General features: G+C 36.2%; 2 long non-coding RNA genes across 15 annotated transcripts in view; one reads left to right on the top strand and one right to left on the bottom strand.

Annotated features, from left to right (window-relative positions):
• LOC109492563 overlaps window positions 1-22,970 on the top strand; it is a 139,510-nt gene that overhangs the window by 67,154 nt on the left and 49,386 nt on the right. The window lies entirely within an intron of this gene.
• Window positions 2,194-22,236, bottom strand: LOC109498248. The gene is made up of 3 exons (XR_002154968.2): window positions 22,153-22,236; window positions 15,106-15,164; window positions 2,194-3,028 (listed from the first exon to the last, which is right to left on the bottom strand). It is a non-coding gene; the product is annotated as an uncharacterized LOC109498248 (long non-coding RNA).

Raw genomic sequence — 22,970 nt, forward strand, 5'->3', positions numbered from 1 at the left:
ACGTGACATATTTTCTAAACTATTAGCTCCTTTTTCATGGAACAGTAATCAATGTTATATTGTCCCTAGGTCTTCCTTCTTGAGCAGGTTTCCTGTGTGACATTTTTAATCTGGTATTTTCAAGCTCATGTAACCAAGAATACATATTAAAGGATAATATAATTTTAGAAAATCATTACCCCTTTGATCCACAAAGTCTTACAACTTTAAATCAGATTAATGTCACTTTTGACATTTCTTTGTGAGATCAAATGTATTTTGGTCATTTATTCTGGTTCAGTATATATTCTCGCTCTTCTATAAACCTCGTCCCTTGCTGAATTTTAGTTGATTAAGGTAGTGATTCAGAACTCACTGGAAGACACAGGTAAGTGTTGGAGGCTTCACATAAGATCCTTAAATTGGCTTGCACAGCACTGGGAAGCTTGCTAGGACAGGACTCAGCTTAATGCACTGCCGAGAAACTCAGGATGCAAGAACAGAGGATTTTACCAACATTGCCCTTCAAAGTCCTTATCAAAGATGTTCCTTACTACTTCTTAGGACTGTGCTTTTACTGTTGTACACGAAACACCTTCAGGTTGTGATCCATCCTTCTGATTATTGTGATTCTATTATATACAAACTGAAACAATTGTGATTTTATTTGCATGCTCTTGCACAGATCCCCGCCACCAGTATAAACAGAGAAGCCTAATGAACACTGTATGATTTACTCAGGGGTTGAAAATATCCTCTCGCTCACATTTTGTATCTTCATCCTTCTTACAGATTATGAAATATTCAGTATTTTTATCCTGAGACACATTGCTCTTAACATATTTGGCACAGAAGGTTATCTTTAAAATCCCCTCTAAATCTCCTAAATTAATGTTCTGTGTAGTGAGCACCTGCCAGCTTTGATACAGTTATGGGATTAGACATTTTTGAATGATTTTTGACTCTGAAGGTTGTTTGCATGCTGTTACCAAATCTGGCTGTGTTTCAGCACCAGTATCTTCTGTTTCATAAAGGATTTGCTGTGAACCTAATAAATGTTTTCATCTAATTTTATAATTATCATACCTAGGAAGTGCCTTTATTAGAGCTTGGCACTTTCCTGCATATAAACTGCTGCCCCTGTAATTGACTTTAACCAAGTGAGTACTAATCTGCAGTATTTCCTTGGAGGTGGGCTTGGTGGCTGGGGAGGCTCTGTATTATACCTCTTTTTCTCTGATAAAATAAATAAAAGTTTATTTAAAGTCTCTGTATCAAATTAGATGCCATAATAAGACAAACTTAATTCAACATCCATATGCTGTAACAGGCTCCAATAGTATTATTAAATAGGGAACTAAAACTGTTCAGAAAGAAAAATGTCAAGAAATAAACACTAAGCCTAAAGACAGCAATGCATTGTGTGTAACTTGCATATCACCCTTCAGAGACACTCAGGATGATGTATCCGTGTGGCTCATTGATCTTGTTTTGTTTCTTAAACTAAGTGAAAAAAATGTATTTTCTTTTTGAGACAAATTTTATCTCAAATAATTTGTATAAATTTGTTTCATGAGTTTCTGGATCCTCTTGTAACATGGAAGAATTGTTCATCTGAAGATGAGCGCTCTCACGATCGATCTGCATAATATCTTCTTAATAAACATTGAATAAATTTAGATGAATATGTATGTTTTATGATAAGAAAAGAAAAAAAACATTTAGCTCCTTGAAAAAAAGCTAACATTAAAATATAAGTAGAAATTGAGAATGAACGTTAAAATTTTGTTTGTATATTCTATTTCTTATATCTCTAAAAAATATATTCAAGAATGTTCTCAACTCCTTTATCAAAGCAGATGGCTACATCAGAGAGATGTCTCTCTCACATCTCTATTTAACAGAGTGGGACTAATTTCCCACAATTTTCCTTCAGCAAGATTCCCATTATCTTTAACCCATGGCAACAAGATTTTAGGTTTGATTTTTAAACTACGGATACTGAGCTCTCCTCAAAATTGGTGCCTGCAATTGAAAGTACTATGCATTGAGTAGTAAAATGAGTGATTCAAATTTAATAAAACCAATGTCTTAAGCTCAAGTAGAGTATTGCTTAATGGCTGAGGCACATAAGTGAACTGGCAATTGCTTTACAATATATAATTGCAATACAATATATAATTTAGTGTAATGGGGGTAAATAATGTGATGCTATTAGAGTATAAGAGACTTTTAATCCAAGGTACAGTGATCAGGGGCAAATTACTGAGGAGGTAAAGCCTTTGCTGAATTCTGTAGTAAGAGACCAGGTGAGTGGGAGCCAATTCAGACAGACAAAACATACAGAATCATCTAAAGACAAGAAAGATCAGCTTTGTGCAAGAAGGTAGTTAGTAAATAGTTAGTTTTACCTTTCATTGAGATAGAAATCAATACACTGTAGCATGAAAAATGTGAATTTCTTTAAAGTATTTTAGCTTGTAAACATTTAGAATGTGGAATCATCCAGCCTCAAATCTCATGATGCTACATCTGAACTAGAAAAAGGAATGGCAGAAAAGCTATACTTGGTGCCAACATGCCTATTTAAATTAATAAAATGTACATGTGTTGTTAACTTTTCCATCACACGAATTTCTTCCCTATTCTTTATGGAATAGTTATCTCAATCTGTATGTATTTTGCGCGTGCTATTTCCTAGAAAACTATCCCCCCTTCTGAAGTTGTATATGCACATAAAATTTTCTTTTAGACTCAAGTCTAGTTCTAATTCATCCATTAATGAGTCTTCCTGTCTTACAGGTGAGAGCTTTGTTTCCTTTCTCTCTCTTCTGTTTCTCTCTTGCCAAGCGAAAGAGGACATCATTTGCTTTCATGCTACCACCACATGGGTATCATGCTAGGCACAGATGATACTGAGGAGAAAACTAAAAAACCTTCCTCTCCCAGATGGTCCCTTCTAGCCATGAGGTGTGCAGTGAGGAGTATATCCAAGTCGCTGGAGAGGTTTCCAAAATACTCATGCTTGAAGCCCGAGGCCTGGGAATGTCTGTGAAGAAATAGGTTGGAAATTTGAGTTAAAAAAATCTTCCAGTTATGTTAATTTATGCTTCTTTACTTAAGCCCGTCTGCATTTTGAGAGCCACTGGTTCTGAGCTGCAGAAACGTTTGGAGAGCTGTGCGTCAAGGGTCATAAACTTAGATGGTAAATAAGGAGAAACGACAATTTGGAGTAAACACTCAAAGGTCATAATCTAACATTTATTTTTGGATCAAAGTGTAGTAGGCAGTCATTAGAAGTCTGCAAAGAAAGAGGCAACATGAATAACCATTTTAGGTATGTGGTATAAAACGTGGTAAGCAAAGGGAAAGCTGTAGTTTTGAGAACTTATTATAAGACAGAGATAGACCTCATTTGGGGGAAATGCTATCAATTTGGGAACTATAAAGTGGCATAGTAGGTATATGAAAATAGCATGAACAGCATGAGATGAATTTGTTTTCCAAAAAGTTTTTAATTGGAATTTCAGTTCTTTCATTTACATGCTGTGTGACCATGGACAAATTACTTTGTCACTCTGAGCCTGCTTTCTAATATAGTAAACATATTAGATATAAATATACTTCATAATGTTTGGTCAGTATTAAAATCAGATCATGCATGTTCAAGAAATAAGAGGAGTTTTTTTAATGTTTATTTTGGAGAGAGAGAGAGAATACAAACAGGGGAGGGGCAGAGAGAGAGGGGGACAGAGGATCCAAAGTAGGCTCTTTGCTGACAGCAGAGAGCCTGATGTGGGGCTTAAACTCAAGAACTGTGAGATCATGACCTGAGGTGAAGTTGGATGCTTAACAAACTGAGCCACCCAAGCGCCCCAAGAAATGGGAGTTTTTATTATTACATTATTTTCAGTATCCTGTGAAAAACGGCAACAGGGCCATACTAAGAATATTGTACAATAGAAAAGTTATAAAGGGTATGCATTATTTTGCACAACTTAAAATCTCCCTGTGGAGGGGCATCTGGGTGGCTCAGTTGGTTAAGCATCCAGTTCTTGATTTCCACTCAGGTCATGGTCTCACGGTTTGTGAGTTCAAGCCCCACATCAGGCTCTGTGCTGACAGTGTGGAGCCTGCTTGGGATTCTCTCTTTCCCTCTCTCTCTGCCCTCCTCTCTCTCTTTCTCTCTCTTTCTCTTTCTCTCTCTCTCTGTCTCTCTCTCAAAATTAAATAAATAAACTTAAAAAAATTTTTAATTTAAAAGTAGTATTTAAAAAAATTTCCATGTGGAGACTCCATACAGATAAACCGTCTAATCCTATTTTTAAAATATGTTGAAATATGTGGCACTGGAAGATATCACTGCTGTCACCAAGGCCATACTTTAAACATTCAATATCTGTATAACTTATAGCAATTTGAAAAGGGGGCATTTTCCCTTTTCCATTGGGGAGAACACTGAGGTGCAGAGAGATGAAGCATTTTGCATATGGCCACACAACTACTAAGTTGGGAGTCTAGGATGTGAACCAAAAACCACCTGCCTTCACATCCCGTCCCTTTCCACTATGATCCATGCCTGAAATAACTGGAGTTAAGTGTTAATTTCTCCTGTCTACTCTGTTCCCAAGTTTTAGCCCTTAAAGTCTTTCACATTCACTATTACAAAACACTTTCTAACCAGTCTCCACACCTCTAGTTTTCTCTCCATTTGCTTCTTTCTATACCTATTTATTGAGTAACTACTACATGCCTGGCACTATTCTAGGTACTGGGAATGCATAAGTTGCTCTGTCTCTTTTTTCTTGGGACAGCCAGTCTAGTGGAGGAAACACAGCAAATACATAAACAAATGTAGAGTACATGGATGTATAGTATATAGCCTAGGGTGGTAAAAGTGGTAAATACAAATTGAGCAGGGTAGGAGGATTGAAAGTTGGATGAAAGTTACCATGGAGTGGTTATTTATAATAAAGTTAAGGGAATTAGAGCAGACACTTGAGGGAAATGAGGGAGTGAGACATGCATAAATCTGAGAGATGGTGTTGCTTGGAACAGGAATAGCAGGGCAGAGTATAAGTGTGCTCTCTGTGTTAAAAGAGTAGTGTGGGTGGAGCAGAATTTTTGAGAGAAAGAGAGACAGTGAAAGAGAGAAAGAACAGGTGACAAAGATCAGTAGATAGTATAAATTAGACCTAGACCCTTAAAGGTCAGAATAAAGATTTTGGTCTACTTTGAGTTGAGAAGCCACTGCAAAGTATTAATCAGAAAAATGACACGATGCAGCCTCTATTTTAGAAAAAAAAATCACCCAATCTACTCTGGTTTTTATATGAAATACTGCTGGTTACCTTTCCAAGATACAGCATCACTCAGGCTTCTTTCTTACTTGTAACCCAGCAGTGTCTCACCCTCACAGCCCACTGGATTCAGCTTCTGCTTAGGAGAGACAACCATGTTGGTGGTGGCAGTGGTCGTAGTGGTCATCATAATACTTTTTGCTCCATGTTCCCTAGCCCTGTTGATCTCTTGATCTACAGAGTATTTGATCTTTCACAATGTAATTCTTCTAGAGAATCCTCTATTTATTTGTGAGGGAATATCCATTTTCATCTCAACGGACATTGACTGTTCTTCTACACAACGGTTTTGGAAATCCTGTTCTGCAGAATTAAGATAAAACTCTTGGCATTCAAGCCCTTTTTATTCCTACCACATTTTGGTTTTCTCTTTGTGAGTGGACTTTTCTTTATCCATATCCCATAGTTAAGTTCTTTCAGTTCTTCAAATCTTGTTCAAATTCTACTCTCTCTAGGAAGCCTTGCTTGATTTTTCTTTGTGAAAATAATTGTTTTTTCTTGTGATCTTCCATGATGCCAATTCTTACTTTTTTTTTAACTAAGTACCCTACATGGGCATTGAACTCATGACCCTGAGGTCAAGAGTTGCATGCTCTACTGACTGAGCATTGACTATATTCTATCCTATACATGATTATCCATATCCTATTTCTAATGCAAAGATCCATGGAAGAAGGCTGTCTGCCTAATCCACCTTTGTACCTAACGTAGTATCTTAAATTCAACAGGAAATTGATGAATATGTCAACAGTCGGTTAATTCTTAATATGATGATATCTATTCTGATTGTATGTATCATTTATTTCCATGATTCAATCGTAACCTCTTTTAAATAAGAACCTACATTTTTCCCTTTAATATGCTCTCTATGTGCTCCATATGGACATCTGTTAGTTTCCCTCAAGTCTTCAAAACTTTATCGATTGAACGGTCAATTAATCCTCCAGGATGGAGAAATTTGCCAGTGGGTCAAAAGATTTAAATCATCCCTAGAGCTCCATTCTGAAAGAGAGATTTTGTAGTTTCAAAATGTTTGTGGAACGCCGTGTGCACCGAGGAGAGAGAGTGAGATAGTGAGGGCAGGTTCAAAGCCATTCTCCAGTGGCTCTCTAAAAAGCTAAGATGCCACAATTGGGGTCAGAAACCTTAATCTTTGCTATCAGAGTTTTTATTGCTCTGGCGTGTGTTGATACACTCCAGAGGGAACTGTCATCTTATCTTGCTTATTCCACAGGTTGGGAAACAGGCTTGTAGAGAGTATGTTGAAGTAAGAGAAAGAGGTGAAATGAAATCTTCATTTGATTCAGTCTTAGAATATGATATGAAGGTCTAATATCTGGATTATTAATTTAAAAGGCTATAGGTAAGTTGCAGAAGAAATCAATTAAATATGATACATAAATTTATTTTTGGCTTTGATAGTCTTATGTTTACTTATTACATAAATTAATAGTATGCAGCTGTGAGTCTGATTACAAAGTAATGTTTTCATAAAACATTACATCAAACAATAAGAAAAAAACCCCTACAATTCCATAATGAAGCTTCTGCCAACCTGCAAATAAACACAGGAAGAGGATATGGAAAATGTTAATTCATGGTTTAGATAGACTGCCCCCCCAGTCACTTTGTGTTCAAATATTATCTTACTATCCCAGTCGTACATTATTAAATATTATTATTTGCTCCTCTATTGCAGTACATCTCCACCTGACTCCTTAAGACTTGTCTGAGATTCCCCTGAAAGGATGCTAAATGATTTACTGTCAGGTTTCCCACATCCTAGAGAGAGTCAAAAATTAGGATAGGAGGCAGATGTAAATTTAGGAAAGAATAAGGGATTTGAGAGTTCAGTCTAGGTCACAGGTAGAAGAGCACAGATGAGATAAGAACATTTATTCAGAGCTGTATAGAGCAGTGAGGATGATACAAGGTATGGTCCAAGTGGTAAAATTATAATAATAGATCCTAGTGATGTTGATCTGCCAAAATATTATAAGTACTGTATTTTTTTCTCCTTTAGAAACATTTGAGTTTTTACAATTCCAATAAGAGAGAAATAAGAGTTGGTGAAAATTTGAGTAACACAACTTAGTTCTTTTATCATCTAATAGAGGTGTCAATGATTCTTTGAAGCAGAAAGGAAGGATAGAATGCATTTAATTTAATGGAAGTAAAATTAGCAAGGAAAAATTTTATTCATGTTATACTAGAAAAGAGATTGGCTGGGACTTAGAAAATAATAGGAGTATTAAAATATTTTCTAAGGGAATGAAGGCAACAATCTTTTTGAATACTTACCTTCGGGCTTATTTATCTGATCTAGAATGAGGCTTCATCTTGAATTTGTTCCTCCTAAACTGGTGGTCTTTTTCACTTAAATTGCTGTTCTCCTGTTATCTATAATTCATTAAACTCTTGCTTTGTAAATATTAACTAACCTTTTTAAAAAGCTCTAGAAAACAGAAATAATTCTTCCTTATAATAAAATTCATTGGCTGCTGTATTTTTTAAAATTTATTCATACTGCTGTCTTTCAGCTTTAAAAAATATTAAATAAATACATAAATAAAGTGCCAGCATATCTCAGGGTAAAGTGGGAAGAATAAAAGACAACAGAATGCCCTGCTTTTTCGTGTCTCTTGTATGAAATGCAAATTTGTCCCATTTATCCTTGTAATTTTAGAAAACTAAATGTTACTTTGGTATGCCCCACTGAAACTTTTTATAAAATAGCTTTCTTCTTAATATTATGGTTTAGAGATTTACATCTGGTTCTAGAAAGGCAGAATGATATTCATCCTGCACTTCTCTCTTTAAGATTTAGCGTACTCCTAATTTAAAAGGAGACTGAAATAAAGTAGAAAAAGGTAGTGGTCTTTATGAAAATTTTTCTAACTTTGCAATTATTCGATAGTGTGTATTCCTTTTTAAATAATTTCTGTAATTTTGAAATAAAAATATTAAAACAAGTTAAAATGATGCATTAATGGAAATTATTTTTTGTCAGTAATATAAACACACTCTTTACACTAAGTTAGAAGGTTTTTTTATCCGGTAAGATGGGCACCTTTTTGTCTGCAGCAGTAACGATTGTCTGGCCTTGAAATAAATTAATGGTAACTGCAGAGCATAACAGTCTGGAAGAGGGTATATTGCTGGTGTTGGACATGAGTCCTGGGCTCTGCTGGAGAAGCTTAGATTAGAAGCATTTCTCCAGAAACACGAGAGTGCAGACTGGAAGGATTCAAGTGTTCATACCTCGTTCTGGTTTAATGTGAATGCTTTTTTATGAGTTGATGGAACTGTATACTAAGGATTGAAATTTCCTGAAACATAAAGGTGCTAGGCCAGTTATCAGATGTTGTGCCTATGGAAGGTCAAATGGATATAGAAGATAAATGTAAGCCAGCCAATAACAGGTACATACTTAATGATTAAGCTTCTCTGTATGCAAAGCCCTGTGCAGGGTACTGGGATACCCACAGATACAGAGACCATTTTCCCTGCCCTTAGAAAGCTTTAAAATTGTTGAGAGATAACACCTACACTCATAAAAGCATCAACACCCAAAACAGTGTGCCTAACAAAGATGTACTTAAAAGATTTTTGCATATAAGCAGTCTTGAACAATATAACATACAATAGCATCTTGTGAAGTACAAAGGGATGTCAAGTGTGATTCCAAACACTTAGAATTTTCACTTTAAATTCCTTTTTGTGTGTATGGAATAAAACAGAAACTGCCCTCTAGTTTTTAACATTTCATCATTTTTTTTTTGTGCTGTACTTCATCATTATCAATTTGTTTTCCTTTCAATTTACTAATGCTTCTCTGATTTTCAAGTCCCTAAAGGAAACATGAGTAGATGATTATGCTGTTTGGAACACTTCAACAGTGACAGGGTAACTAATGGCTTGAAAGAGTTAATTAATCATGTTCTCTGATGTGCCTTTTGATTTCTAAAGTGTTTTGGATATGATTATTTCCCACCATGTGATTTCATTTATTTAGGAAATAATTATTTAGGAAAAAAGACTTCCAAACCTATCATATCATGGAATCTTTTCAAAAACCTATCATGTCCTCTGTGAAAATTGTATGCAGAAATTCCTTCACTTGTATCCAGAAATAAGGACAGGCTTAGGATTTGAGTACTGGAATAGAATAGAATGACATGATTTGAGATGTAACTCTCTTACTCCTCTCTCTCACATCTTGTATGTCAAGGGACAGTGATATTCTGTCCCTTGCCATACAAGAGCTTTTAAATGATCTTATAATAGATCATTTTAATTTCTCTCTCTCTCTTTCTGTATCCACCATGATGACATTTGGTGTTTTATGTGGTTCAGTTTCAAACAACCTCAATATAGGGAAAAGGCTAAAAGAACAGCATGTTATTGGAGAAGCATGGGTGGTCTTAATGCTTTCATTTGCTGACTTTTAGGGACCACTAAATTCTATTGAAAAGCTTTTACGATGAGGGGTGCTTTGGGCAGTATGTTTTTTTTTTTTTGAGGGGCATAGCAAATTTAAGTATAAAATTAAGTATAGATCAAGTGTTAAGCCAACAAGGGATCTATTCTCTGCTCTTTTTTCTTGCAGTCAAGTCTTTATTTCTGTGTTTGCCAAGTGTAAACCTAGAGAGACAACACTGGGCCAGAATATCAATTACCATTTGTAGTTAGTATGAATTTAAAAGGGAGTCAAGAAAATCAGACTCTTTAGAGTTTACAATGTAAGTTTAGACTAAAACAATTGTACTCACCATCATCCACTTTATTAAATGTGTTAGAACACAATTAACACAATTAACTTTCAAATTCTTCAACATTTTAAATGTTTATTCAGAAGGTAAAAATAGTATGAATCATAAAGATTTATTTTACTTTGAAGGCAGAATGTTTGGCTTTATTATTATTATTAGTAGTAGTAGTAGTATTTAACTGTTTATTTAAACTCCAGTTAGTTAACAGTGTGATGTTAGTTTCACGTGTACAATATAGTGATTCAACACCTCCAAAGACATTTGGTGCTCCCTCAGCAAGTGCACTCCCTAATCCCCGTCACCTATCCCCCCCCCCCCACCTCCGGACCCTCCCCTCTGGTAACCATCAGTGTGTTCTCTATAGTTAAGAGTCAGCTTCTTGGTTTGCCTCTCTCTCTCTCTCTCTCTCTCTCTCTCTCTCTCTCTCTTTCCCCTTTGCTGGTTTGTTTTGTTTCTTGAATTCCACATATAGTGAGATCATATGGTATTTGATTGGCTTTAAATACCAGCTATTCCATGTTCTGTGATCTCAGGCAGTTGCCTAAATGTCAGTGATTCAACTCTGTGACTGAAAAAAAAAAATTGGAGCGAATCATCATCATCATCATCATCATCATCATCATCATCTATCTCACACTTTCCTCTAAAGATTTAATTAATGTGTGTGTGTGTGCACGTGTATGTGTGTGTGCATGCATATGTGTGTGTATATGTTTCAGGGAGGGTGAGAATGGGAAAAAGAATTTATGAGAATACATACACAGAATGAGTTATAAGTTTCGTTGAAACTCTGTAAAAAAGCACTGATTATAATGCAAATTAAATATCACACAGCTGGCTTTGTCAATCATCCTCCAAAGGAGGTTTTTCTGGTCATTTTAGTAATCTAATAATGTAATCTCTCATCCTATAAATTTATAAGAATTTTTATTCTTCTAGCAATATGTTGGAGGACCATTATATTAGATTTATATGGATATATACATAAACATGTACTATTATTCTCTTTGCAAAAAGGAAATGTTTTTTTGGCATAAGCCCATATTTGATATCTATATCTATGAATATCTATATTTCAGTGTCTACATACGTATTTTTTCTATTGCTGGATGGAAAACAAATTACTACATGTTTTGTAGTTTAAACCTATCGTATCATCACACAACATCTGTAGATCAGGAGTCTGAGCAAGGCTCAAATGGCCCTCTGGTCTTGTTAGAATTCAAGGTACTGATGGGGCTAGGGTTTCATGTGACACTCGAGATCATCTTCCAAGCTCATGTGCTGTTAGCAGAACTTAGTCCTTGCTGATGGATATCTTATGATGGCTTTTTTCTTCAAAACTGTCAGGAGAGTCTGCATTCTGATCTCTTCACCTGATTGGGTCAGGCCCACCAAGGGTAATTTTTTGATTGCCTTAAAGTCAATTAGTCAGACATTACTCATATCCACAAAGATATCCACTCATATCCTGTAACCTTTTCACTTTGATGTATCATAAGCGTGACACTGATAGCCCATTATCTTTGCTATATTCTATTGTTTAAAAGTAATTGAAAGTTTCTATCTATACTCAGGAAAGGAGATTATACAAGGGCATGGATTATTGGAGGTTATCTTAGAATTCTGTCTACCACAGCTTTTCTACCATGTGGATTAGTGTATTTGAACTTCTTGTTGCTTCGCTGGTTATTGAGTTTGTCACTCTGTTCTGATCCAACTTTTTTTTTCTTTCTCAATTTCAATAGGTTTTTTGAATAAACTCATAATATTATATAAGTAAAAATACAGTTACAACATGCATGCACCACTGTTAAATGTTAAGCAAGGCTCAGCTGTGTCTGCTTTACGTGTGCTTACCATGGAGTAAAAGTTGTGCAATAACACATAAAAGTACAGCCCATTGAATTGTGTCACTCATATTGGATAATTTTAAGAATGACTGTAAATTTTTGGTGCTTTTTGTCTGACTTTTCTGGTAAATAATGAAATCAGTTGTTCGGTATTAGTGATTTAATTACTTAGAAGCAAGCATGTGTTACTATTTTCTCAAGCATCTAGACCAGTTTAATTGAAAAATATATTCAGTTTTCAATGAGTGCTGATAAAAAAAATACCATTGGAAACTACTTATCTCTATGAATCAGCTTTCTCAAAACTGCAATTCAAACAAGATATAGAAATGACTGACATATCAGCAACAATAGTCCGTGAACCCTGTGTGGTCCTATGTGACCATTATTCTCTAGTTGTATTATTCATTATAAGGATTAAAAATATAACCTTAAAAATAAACATATGGTCATAAGATTCTGCATTTATCTATTGCAGAGGCAGTGGTTGAGGTGAATCTTTTGAATGAGATTTCACTTGATTAAAGGGTCTATTGCTTTAAAAAAAAGTTTGAAAGCCACAGAATAGTTTGATAGTATTAGAAAAACAGAATCTATAGTTAGTAAATACATCTAGGGAACTCAGGGGCCTCATCAAACAATAATCAAATTCAAATATTTCTTTGATGGGACTTATGAAGCTATTTTATAATCTAACCACATCCGCCCCATTTGATAAAAGGACTATTGACACCATCTATTCCAGCTAAGGGGTTGCTTTCCCAAGTAAGATCCCATTCATGTTCATGCTCTCCTACAGCAATGTAGGATAACCTATCTTGTGCGGCCGAGTAAGCCATAGATCTAAATAAGTAACTCTCCTACCACCAAGATCTGACTATATGCATTTTATCAGGCAAGATCAAGCTTTGAACCATCATTTATAGTTTCTAGTTAAGGATGCATAAGGTTCATGGTACGATTTTCCAAACCCAATAGATTCCTTCGTATATGCTTCCTTAGTGACAAAGACTCCTCTGCTGGAATGGAGCTGGGAAAGCATCTACAGCTAAACATCCTAAAGTGTTAGGTTTCTTAATGTGATTGTGCTTTCAGTCTTACTGAGGTTTAATTGAAGTACAATAGATCACACACATTTAGAGAGTACAATTTGATCAGTCTTAACCTATGTGCACACCACAATCAGGAAAATGAACATCTCTAGCGGCCTCAAAAGTTTTCTTGTAACCTTTACAATCCCTCAACCCACTACCCTACAGAACTGCTGCTCTACTTTCTTTCATTATAAATGTTAATGATTAACATTTCCGTACATTTCTACAAATGAATCATGCTGTATACGCTCTTTTTGTGCCTGGCTTCTTTCACTCAGCTACTTATTTTAAGATTCCTCCACGTTGTGGTGTACATCAGTAGTCCATTCCTCCTTATTGCTGAGTGGTATTCCATGGAATGGATGTAAAATATATCTTAATACATATTTTTAGGATATATCTTAGAAATATTTTATGTAAACATCCATAAATCTACCTGATTATTTTGTATTGGCTCCATAGTATTAAATAGCACGAAGGTATCATTAAAATCATATGGTGCTACAATAAACTTAGTACACGAATTTTTGCATGTGAATACTTCCATAGAATAAATCTTGATAAGTGGAAGGCCTATCTCAAATGATATATCCAATTGAATTTAGATAGATATTGTAATATGACTTCCAGGGGCCCCCCCGGGTGGCTCAGTCGGTTAAGCCTCCCACTCTTGATTTTGGTTCAGGTCATGATCTCACGGTTCTGAGTTCAAGGCCCGAATCAGGCTCCATGCTGACAGTGCAGGGCCTGGTTGGGATTTTCTCCTTCTCTTTGCCCCTCCCCCCCCCAAAAATAAACAAGTAAACTTAAAAAAAAGATATTGTAATATGACCTCCAAAAAACATCCAACAATATGCATTATAACCAGTTTTGCATTGGTATTGTGTACTCTTGCCTCTAAAGGGATAATAGCCAGAGTCCTTATAGTCATGCAGATGCATTCATGGCACTGTAGGGCACAGGATCAAACAAAATGCAATCCAAAGAATGAGGCAGGGGAGTGTTTTCATTCTTTTGAAAAGATTGAAATCGAAACTCTAATGAAATACAATGGAATTTTAGCACTATGATGATCAATATCAGTTATGTTTATAAAAATGTACTAAGTACATTATGTTTATAAAATGTTTATAAAATATCAAAAGTTTATTAAAATGTACTAAAGTACTAAGAAGTTCTCAAGTATCCTCTGAATATTCGAAGGCATTTAATAATAGTTTAACTTGTTAAAACAAGTTAAACAATATTAAAATATTCAGGGCATTTAAAATATTTTAAAAATTCTTTTGGAAACCACATACAATTGGATTCATTTAAATTACTTGGGTTAGCCAAACTTCTTTACTTATTTGTCCATCTAGTGAAATAATTGTTTTTGACACATTCTTAATAGTTCTTCCTATGTGTTTTTTATTATGCCTTCTCTCTCTCTCTCTGTCTCTCTCTGCCCCTCTGTCTCTCTGTCTCTCCCTCTCTCTCACGTTAGGACCATGAGGAAGTACCCTGCTTTGTGGATAAGTTTTCTAAGACTTGTGTTCTGTTTAGAGTAGTCCAACAGGCTTGACAGTGTTCCACTCCCCCTTTGATAACAAAATGACGAACTAATTAAAAGTACAGAATAAAAAAGGCATTCACTCCTTATATTGCTTTTTTCTGTTGGTACAGGAAATATGTGGTTTTCCCAGTGCACTATTCTCAGTAGCATTTGGGTGGGTCAGCAATCAGTGGTCTTTGTTTTGTGGTTTTTCACAGCAATACATTATATGAAGAGATAGACTCAGTTCTAATTCCTTACCCTTTCTCCAAGTTTTATAACTAAATAACCTTTTTAAATAAAATATTGCAACAGTCCTGCATTTTGAGGATGAAAGTGCTGTTTTCTAAAAGGTCAATTCAATCTGGGAAATGTTTTCAGTTTAGACAATACATTATACACTGTAGAAACCCATGGCAATTTTCAGCACCACTAACAACGGGAAGTAAATTTCAGTCATTCACAGTAAGATGGCAATGTGGTGACATTTGAAGCCTGGACGTGGGCTCTTACATTCATTGTAGGTGACTGACTGCTGTGTGGCAGAGGCCTTTTCCGACTGCAGATGAATTCTAGATATAAATGAAAAAGATGATCAGAACGATTTACAAAATGAGTGAGACCCCATCATCTGAGTGACAATATTCTTCTTTTACAGCAGGCACGGATTAAAATACATCAAATTAATAAATCCCTAGGAAACCAATAATATCACATTTGCTGAACAATTGTATCTTCTGGTAGTTATTATCTTTGAATTACAGTGAGCCACTATCTTTGTTTCATTTTCCAGATATATGTCCTTGTCCATCAAAAACTATGACAGTTGTGCTACACAGTCAAGCAATAAATTTATGAAACATCTCTCTGAAGTGCATGCTTGTTTCATAATCCTGATTCCATATCTTTATTTACTTCAAAATATATGGAACTGTCAGCATGAGGGTCAGAAGATTATAGCACTTTCTTTGTTTCTTTGCTAGTGTTTTTATTTAACTTGAAAAATAAGCTGCAGCACCAAGGGAGCGATGAAATAAAGGATATATAGATTCACAATGGCATAAGAATGGTAAACATAGAACTACAGATAAACCGTAAGAAAGATCTTTGTATCAAATCATAAAAAAAAAAATGTTTACTTCAGTAACTCACTCACACAGGTAACCCATACAGGTAACTCACACACCATCTTTATTGAAACCTGTAGAATATATGAAATGATACCCAAGAGCTTTAACATAAACAGAAAAAGTTTCTCATCTTTCTGAAAATGTCTCATAGTGCCTGGCTTTTGACCTTAAGACATCGTGTACTGTGAGTATGATTCTCTTTTATAGTTAGTGATGGACTAATTTAACATTTAATCTACCTGCGCTTAAAAACAGCAAACCTCGTGGGGTAGCACATTGCTTTAAAAGGCGTGGAAAAGTTATAAATAAGTAAGTTGGCAATTGTAAATTCAAGAGAAACACCTTATGAAGCCAACAAAACAGGCATACAAATGGGCATCAACAGCACATTTTTACTATAGAGTGCTCTGATTTGGAACTGCTTACCATTTTAGAGTTCAAAATACCCTTCAGCTTAATGCCATCAATTAAGAAAGCATATCTTTTTTTAATTTCCTTCATATATATGATATTGCATGAATTAAATATGTTGAAATCAATTTAATGACATGCTAAATTCTAGGGATGATCAAAACATATCAAATCTACATTTCTATGATTGATTTCTATAAATATTTGATGGGGTGGGGGGACCAGGGTATATTTGTTGTTTTCTGTTACTTGATTTAAAATACTGCTGTCATTATCCATATTTTAGAAATATGCAACTATGGCTTCTGATTTTTCATTTCAAATATAAATCTGTATAATATTTTTACCAATCTTTTATTCGTCTATACAATTTTCAAAAAATATTGGCTTTTAGAATTTGTCAAGGATTTCCATAACAAGAGTAAGTACATTAAATATCCTTCAGACTCCTCTCATAATGTATCAGCATTTCCCTAGGACCAAAGAGAGTTATTCAATTTCTTGGAGCCTTGGTTTGTAAAGAATCTGGTTCACAACCTTATTATCTGGCTTCACCACTTACATTATGTTCCACATCTTTGGGGAAGTTCTGTTGGGCATTCAATACACTTAGAGGTGAGTATAATTTTCATTCACAAGCAAAGCACAAATATGAAATGCCTTGAGGCTCTTTGTTCTCCACAGTTAGAACTAAGTAAAGTGTTCAGAGAGTCTTATGGGACTTTCAGGTCAAAGCTTCACTGATAATATTTTCTGAGCAAAATGCAATTGGTTCAGGAGCACTTACCACTACTCCTAATTAATCGTGACCTTTTGCTCCATTTTTACTAATCAGTTATATTATTCTCCATAGGTTAGTCCTACCATTTGAACATTTCTAGTATGCAATGGTCTGAATGTTTGTGTCCTCCCAAAATTTATATGTTAAAACCTAATGTCCAAGGGGCGCCGGAGTGGCTTGGTGGGTTAAAAGTCCGACTCTTGGTTTCAGCTCAGGTCATAATCTCACGGTTCATGAGATCAAGCCCAGCAGTCAGGCTCTGTGCTAACAATGTGGAGCCTGCTTGGGATTCTCTGTCTCCCTCCCTACACCCCTCCCTGCTCTCTCTCTCTCTCAAAATAAATAAATGAATTTAAAAAACAAAACAAAACAACAACTGATGCCCAAAGTGAGGATATCAGGAGGTGGAGCCTTTGGGAGGTGATTAGATCTTAAGGAAATGGAATTAGTATCCTTATTAAAAAGGCCCAAGGAAAGTCCCTTCCCCTTCTACTGCGTGAGAACACAAGGAAAAGTCTGTAACCTGGAAGGGACCCCTCACCAGGCAATGCTGGTGCTCTGAGCTTAGACTTTCAACTTCCAAAACTGTGGGACATAAATTTATGCTATTGATAAGCTACCCTGTTGTTATTTTGGTGTAGGAGCCTGAACAGACTAAGACAGTTAGATAACTAACTAGCATTTAAGGCTTAATGAAATGCAAAGAGAGCTAATGACTCTTATTTCCCCTCTTCTAGTCCCTCTGCTCTTTCTGAAGATTGAATTTATCATGCCACCCTTCAATTTAAGACTCTCCAGCCGATCTTCATCATACTTAAAATAAAACCCAAAGTGTTATTGGTGAAGAGTATCTCTCTCACCTCTCTCCCCGGTCTCTCATTCACTGTACTCCACCCTGGCTTTTCTGTGCTTAAACACATGGAGTGGTCTCACCTTTCAGGACATTTGTAATTGTTCTTTTTAGAGCAGCTACTCAAGTCACCCTCTCTCACATTACATTTTATCTTTTATTAGCATATATCTGTACTTAGCACTATGTCTTTAAAAAATTTTTTTGTGTTTATTTATTTTTGAGAGAGAGAGAGAGAGAGACAGAGTGCAAGCAGGGGAGGGTCAGAGAGAGCAGGGAGACACAGAATCCAAAGCAGGCTCCAGGCTCTGAGCTGTCAGCACAGAGTCCAACATGGGGCTCAAACTCACGAACTGAACCGTGAGATCATGATCTGAGCCCGAAGTCATACGCTCCACAGACTGATCCACCCAGGAGCCCCAGTACTGTGTCTTAATAGATTATTTAAAAGACATATGAACTTCTTGAAATCAGCAGTTTGGTCTGTTACACTCTAAGTTGCTTTTCTAATACTTAGAAGATGGTGAGTAAATATTTGTTTACTGAATGATTAATTCACAAAATTAATCTTGGGGCCATTTGGGAAAAGAACTATTTGTCTTCGAAAGCATTGCCCATGTTCCATTTTAGGAAACTAGTAGATTCAAGGGAAAGCCTATGGAATTGAGGAATGTACTATGTTGGCAAAGTTGCATGTACATCTCTATGGAAAAACTACTTTGTAGTAAGAGGAGCTAAAAGTGTTAAATTGTTAATTCCTTTCTCAAAATGTCATTACTGCTTGCAGTGATGAACTTGAGTTTTTAAAATAATAAACAAAGTAAAATATCTTGTTCAATGGAAAATAAGTGTTTTAAGAAATAAGTTAAATTAAGCAAAGAGGAAAAACACCTTTATGTCTTCCATCTGAGCTAAAGAATGTATTGATACTTGTAACTTTTAGAAACTATTATTTTTAAATTTCTGATATTCTCAACAACATGATTAATTATACAATCTTAAGTTAAAGCTGTATAAACACCTATCTATTTAAAACTTGTTTGTTTTTAATAGTAAAAATATTGCTACTGAAGGAGATATTTTCAAAGGAAAAATAAAATTATTACGTAAACATGTCAGCGCAAAAAGGGTGTGCCTTCGCTCTTGGCACTCATGCAGTAAGGAGTTAGAGATTGCTCCCCAAAGTTAAAAGAGTTTTATTAAAGACAGTACAGGGCCACCTGCGTGGCTCAGTGAGCTAAGTGTGACTTCAGCTCAGGTCATGATCTCATGTTCCACAAGTTTGAGCCCCATGTCAGGCTCTGTGCTGACCACTCAGAGCTTGGAGCCTGCTTCAGATTCTGTGTCTCCCTCTCTCTATGCCCCTCCCCTGCTCATGCTCTGTCTCTCTCTCTCGCTCAAAAATAAATAAAAATATTTAAAAAAAAAATTTTTCCCACAACGTGGGAGAGCAGACAGCCCCAGAGGATTCTTTCCTTTTACATGAGCAGGGTCTCGTGTCACAGAGAGAGTGGTCTCTAATGGAGGCTACTTCCAATCATTTGGGGGCACTCCTCCCACAGGTGGGGAGGGAGAGTTTTTGGCTCTACAAAGTTTATACCGGAACCATCATGGCCACCTTCCTCCATGGAGGGTGGGTAATAACCCCCATGCAAATCCATTACAATGAGTCTAGGGGTTACTCTGGGGCAAGAGGTGAAAGAGGAGACTGCATACTCTGCCACTGTGCTCTTGGTCTGTCAGCCCTCATGTCTTGGAAGCCACAAGGATGTTGTGCTCTCAGGATTCTAAGGTGATACCCATTTATCACCATCCTTGCCTCCAACTTATGTCTAATTTAGTGCCTACTCTACCCTTCCCCCTTCCAGGACATGGGACTCTAATTTTTCAGGTCAAGGGATGAAGTTTCCTCAGAACATTTCTTCCACTGCTCATATCTAGCATCTTTCTAACAAACATATTATATACTAGATAAAATATGTTGTTGACTTTTTGTGCCTAAAATCCTCTTGTCCGTCTTTCTAATAACTTCATTATGAATCTCTTTTGAAATGTAGCTGTCTTACTTATCATAGTCTATCTGCATGAAATTTTCGATGTAGCTCTAGAGCAAATCTTGTTATACTGAGACTTTTAAAAGATGGGTAGTGTGATGAGAATGTCTAATCTGTATTTATAACACTGTATGTATAATACCATATATGCATTGCATTTAGGTGGTAGTCTAGCACATATTAAACAGTGTTATGTAGGTAAATAATATGTATAATCCTTTCTACATAGAAAAATAATTGAACTGAAAACACATTAATCTCTGTACTGAAATGAAGCAAGTATTTCATTTTAACATAAATAAAATCATACTTAAAGTTCCAGCTAGATGAATTTAAAGTGCTGAGTATGTTCAATTCAAAAAATTATCTGTGTTTGAGCCTAAAGCGTTTTCAGTAGATCCCATATTGGACAAAACTCTGTAATCTTTATACCAGTGCTTCTTGGTATTTTGATCATTTGAAAGGACATGACATATATTGATAGTACCAATCAAATTGTCACCGTTGACTAAATAACTAAATTCAATAGTGTTTTTGTTGTTAAAGAAGATTTCTGCTGGGGCGCCTGGGTGGCGCAGTCGGTTAAGCGTCCGACTTCAGCCAGGTCACGATCTCGCGGTCCGTGAGTTCAAGCCCCGCGTCGGGCTCTGGGCTGATGGCTCAGAGCCTGGAGCCTGTTTCCGATTCTGTGTCTCCCTCTCTCTCTGCCCCTCCCCCGTTCATGCTCTGTCTCTCTCTGTCCCAAAAATAAATAAACGTTGAAGAAGATTTCTGCTAACACATTATTATTTAGTAACCATACAAGAAGCATTAATCATAACCTGTATTATTTCTCAGTGTCAGCTCAGAATCTGTTCCTGTTATTAAATAATCCAGACATTTTCCTTTACCCAGCGAAACCTTACTCTGATCTTACCTTAAGCCTCACGTCACTTTCTGAATTTACTGCTTTTTGCTTCAAGGACTCTGTGACAATGAACTAGTGAGGGGCTTCAATTGTCCATTATAGAAACTGACATCAACCTCTACTCACCAGCTATCAGTTGTATTTTATTAGACAAGTTGAGTACCAACTATTTGGTCTTTCATCTATCTTGACCCTAGTAATACCATGATCTATTAGCCACTGCCGCAGATCTGTGTGGATGTAGACACTGATTGTCATTGTGGCTTTAATGCCTATTATAGCAATCATGGATCCTTTGTCTCTGATAGTTAAGTGATAGGGATGCTAAGGTGTTTTTGTTTTTGCTTTCTACCCTCTACTATAGGTAACTCCAGGTTACCAAGGTCAGTTACCACTGTGCTTCTCAAAAATGCCAGCTCCTCCATTCCCTCCATTAGTATACTCGATACTGGATTTCTCCAGGGATATATTCTGAATCCTCACAAGAGAACATATTCATATGGTGCCTATTCAAATGGGATCTTTCATAAAAAATCAATTCTGATATGCTTTATTTTTTAACATAAGCTCTATGCCCAACATGGAGCTTGAACTCATGACCCCGAGATCAAGAGTTGCATGCTCTACCAACTGAGCCAGCCAGGCACCCTCAATTCTAATATTCTTATATTTTTTAGACTTCCTGTACACCTTATAATTTGCCAAAAATATCTGGATCTCTCTCCTAATTCACCATGGTTCATTGTCCCTCTGAGGTTTCAGAGAGCCATTCAAAAATACATTAAGACCAATTTAGGTCTCCATGCCAGACCTCTAGATTCTGAATCCTGTTTACATGCTCCCACATTCATAAAACTTCTGTCAGGCCTTAAATTCTTTGTCTCGTGGTGCAACGGCCTCGTGATCCAATCCCAAATATATTTACAGGGTTACTGATGATACATTTTGGTTAGGTCCTGAATTTCCTTCAACATGTGGGCTCTTTCTCTCAGAGCTCTGATTCTGCAAAGACCTTACCCTTGTCATGAAACCAGAAACACTAGGGGTAGAAATGTAGAATCTGAGCAGAACAAAAAATCTCCAGTGAGGTCATGACTTTGGGAGAAGAGAGGTCACTCAAGGTGAAGTGTTCTTCCTGGCTTGAGAGGTTCAGATGATTTGAAGAGCACATGAGTTTTGGGCTCAGCCAGTCAAATAGTCCTATATGAAGGATTGAAATCTCCTGGATCTACTTTTTTCCGCCTCCATTAGAGCCCTGACTTAAACATTGGAGGTTTTTCAAGGCTATATATTAAGTTTCTTTTGAGGCTCTTTGTAGCTTTGTAAATAATGGGTTCAGTTTTAAGCAGTTTGGCCTGTGCCTGCAAGAAATGAGGCAATTTGGAAGTGTCTCCTTCCAAATTGCCCTTTTTCACAGAATATCTTACCTTAGTAGTTGGCTTTCCTGACCATCATATTCCAATTCAGTCATAAGCATAGAGCACAATTTATAAATGCCACTGTCTCCATATCATTTAATCACCACGGTTACCTTTCATGATGCTTCCTCTGTCACCTGCAAGCCATGTAATTAACCTCAGGCAAAAGCACAGTAATTATGATGTCACTACATGTCAAAGCTTATCACAACCTCACTGACCACCAGCAATTAAGTCCTCATTGCCACTGCATTGGTGGGCAATCCAGCTTCGATATTGTACTATGTCCACTCCTATCATGAGTGCCAAGTAGAGTCTGTCATTATCATAAATAGAGAAGCCTGAGAATGGCAGGCACAGGGTGAGAGCATCATGTGAGGCACTGTGAGTTTGTGCTTTTATAAAGTTTATTAGAACCCTTACATTTGGGAAACAAGTGCAGTTGAGGCAGAAAGAATATGAAGTGGTGCAAAAGGGGTGCCTGATTCAGTTATTATTTCAAAAATATCTTACGAATGTATTTAAAGAGACATGATAATAATATGAGGGATTTTTCATCTTATAATGTCAAGCGAGGAAAAGCAGATGTGAAATCTTACATATGCTTAATATATATTGAAAATACTAACTGCTATTTTTGTTTCTACCCAAATGACCTCATTGTACCTTCACTATCAAAACCATTTCTTGAGCTTATTCTCTCATTGAATTAAAAGCATGCAATATCTCAAAAGCTAACATAAAATAGTCTTTACAGATATAGCAGGGTCACATTTTTTTGAAAGCTGTGATTTTTGAATTGATACCATGAGTATTTTAAAAATGAA

This window comes from Felis catus, chromosome A1 (assembly GCF_018350175.1).
Source record: "Felis catus isolate Fca126 chromosome A1, F.catus_Fca126_mat1.0, whole genome shotgun sequence".
NCBI lineage: Eukaryota > Metazoa > Chordata > Mammalia > Carnivora > Felidae > Felis > Felis catus.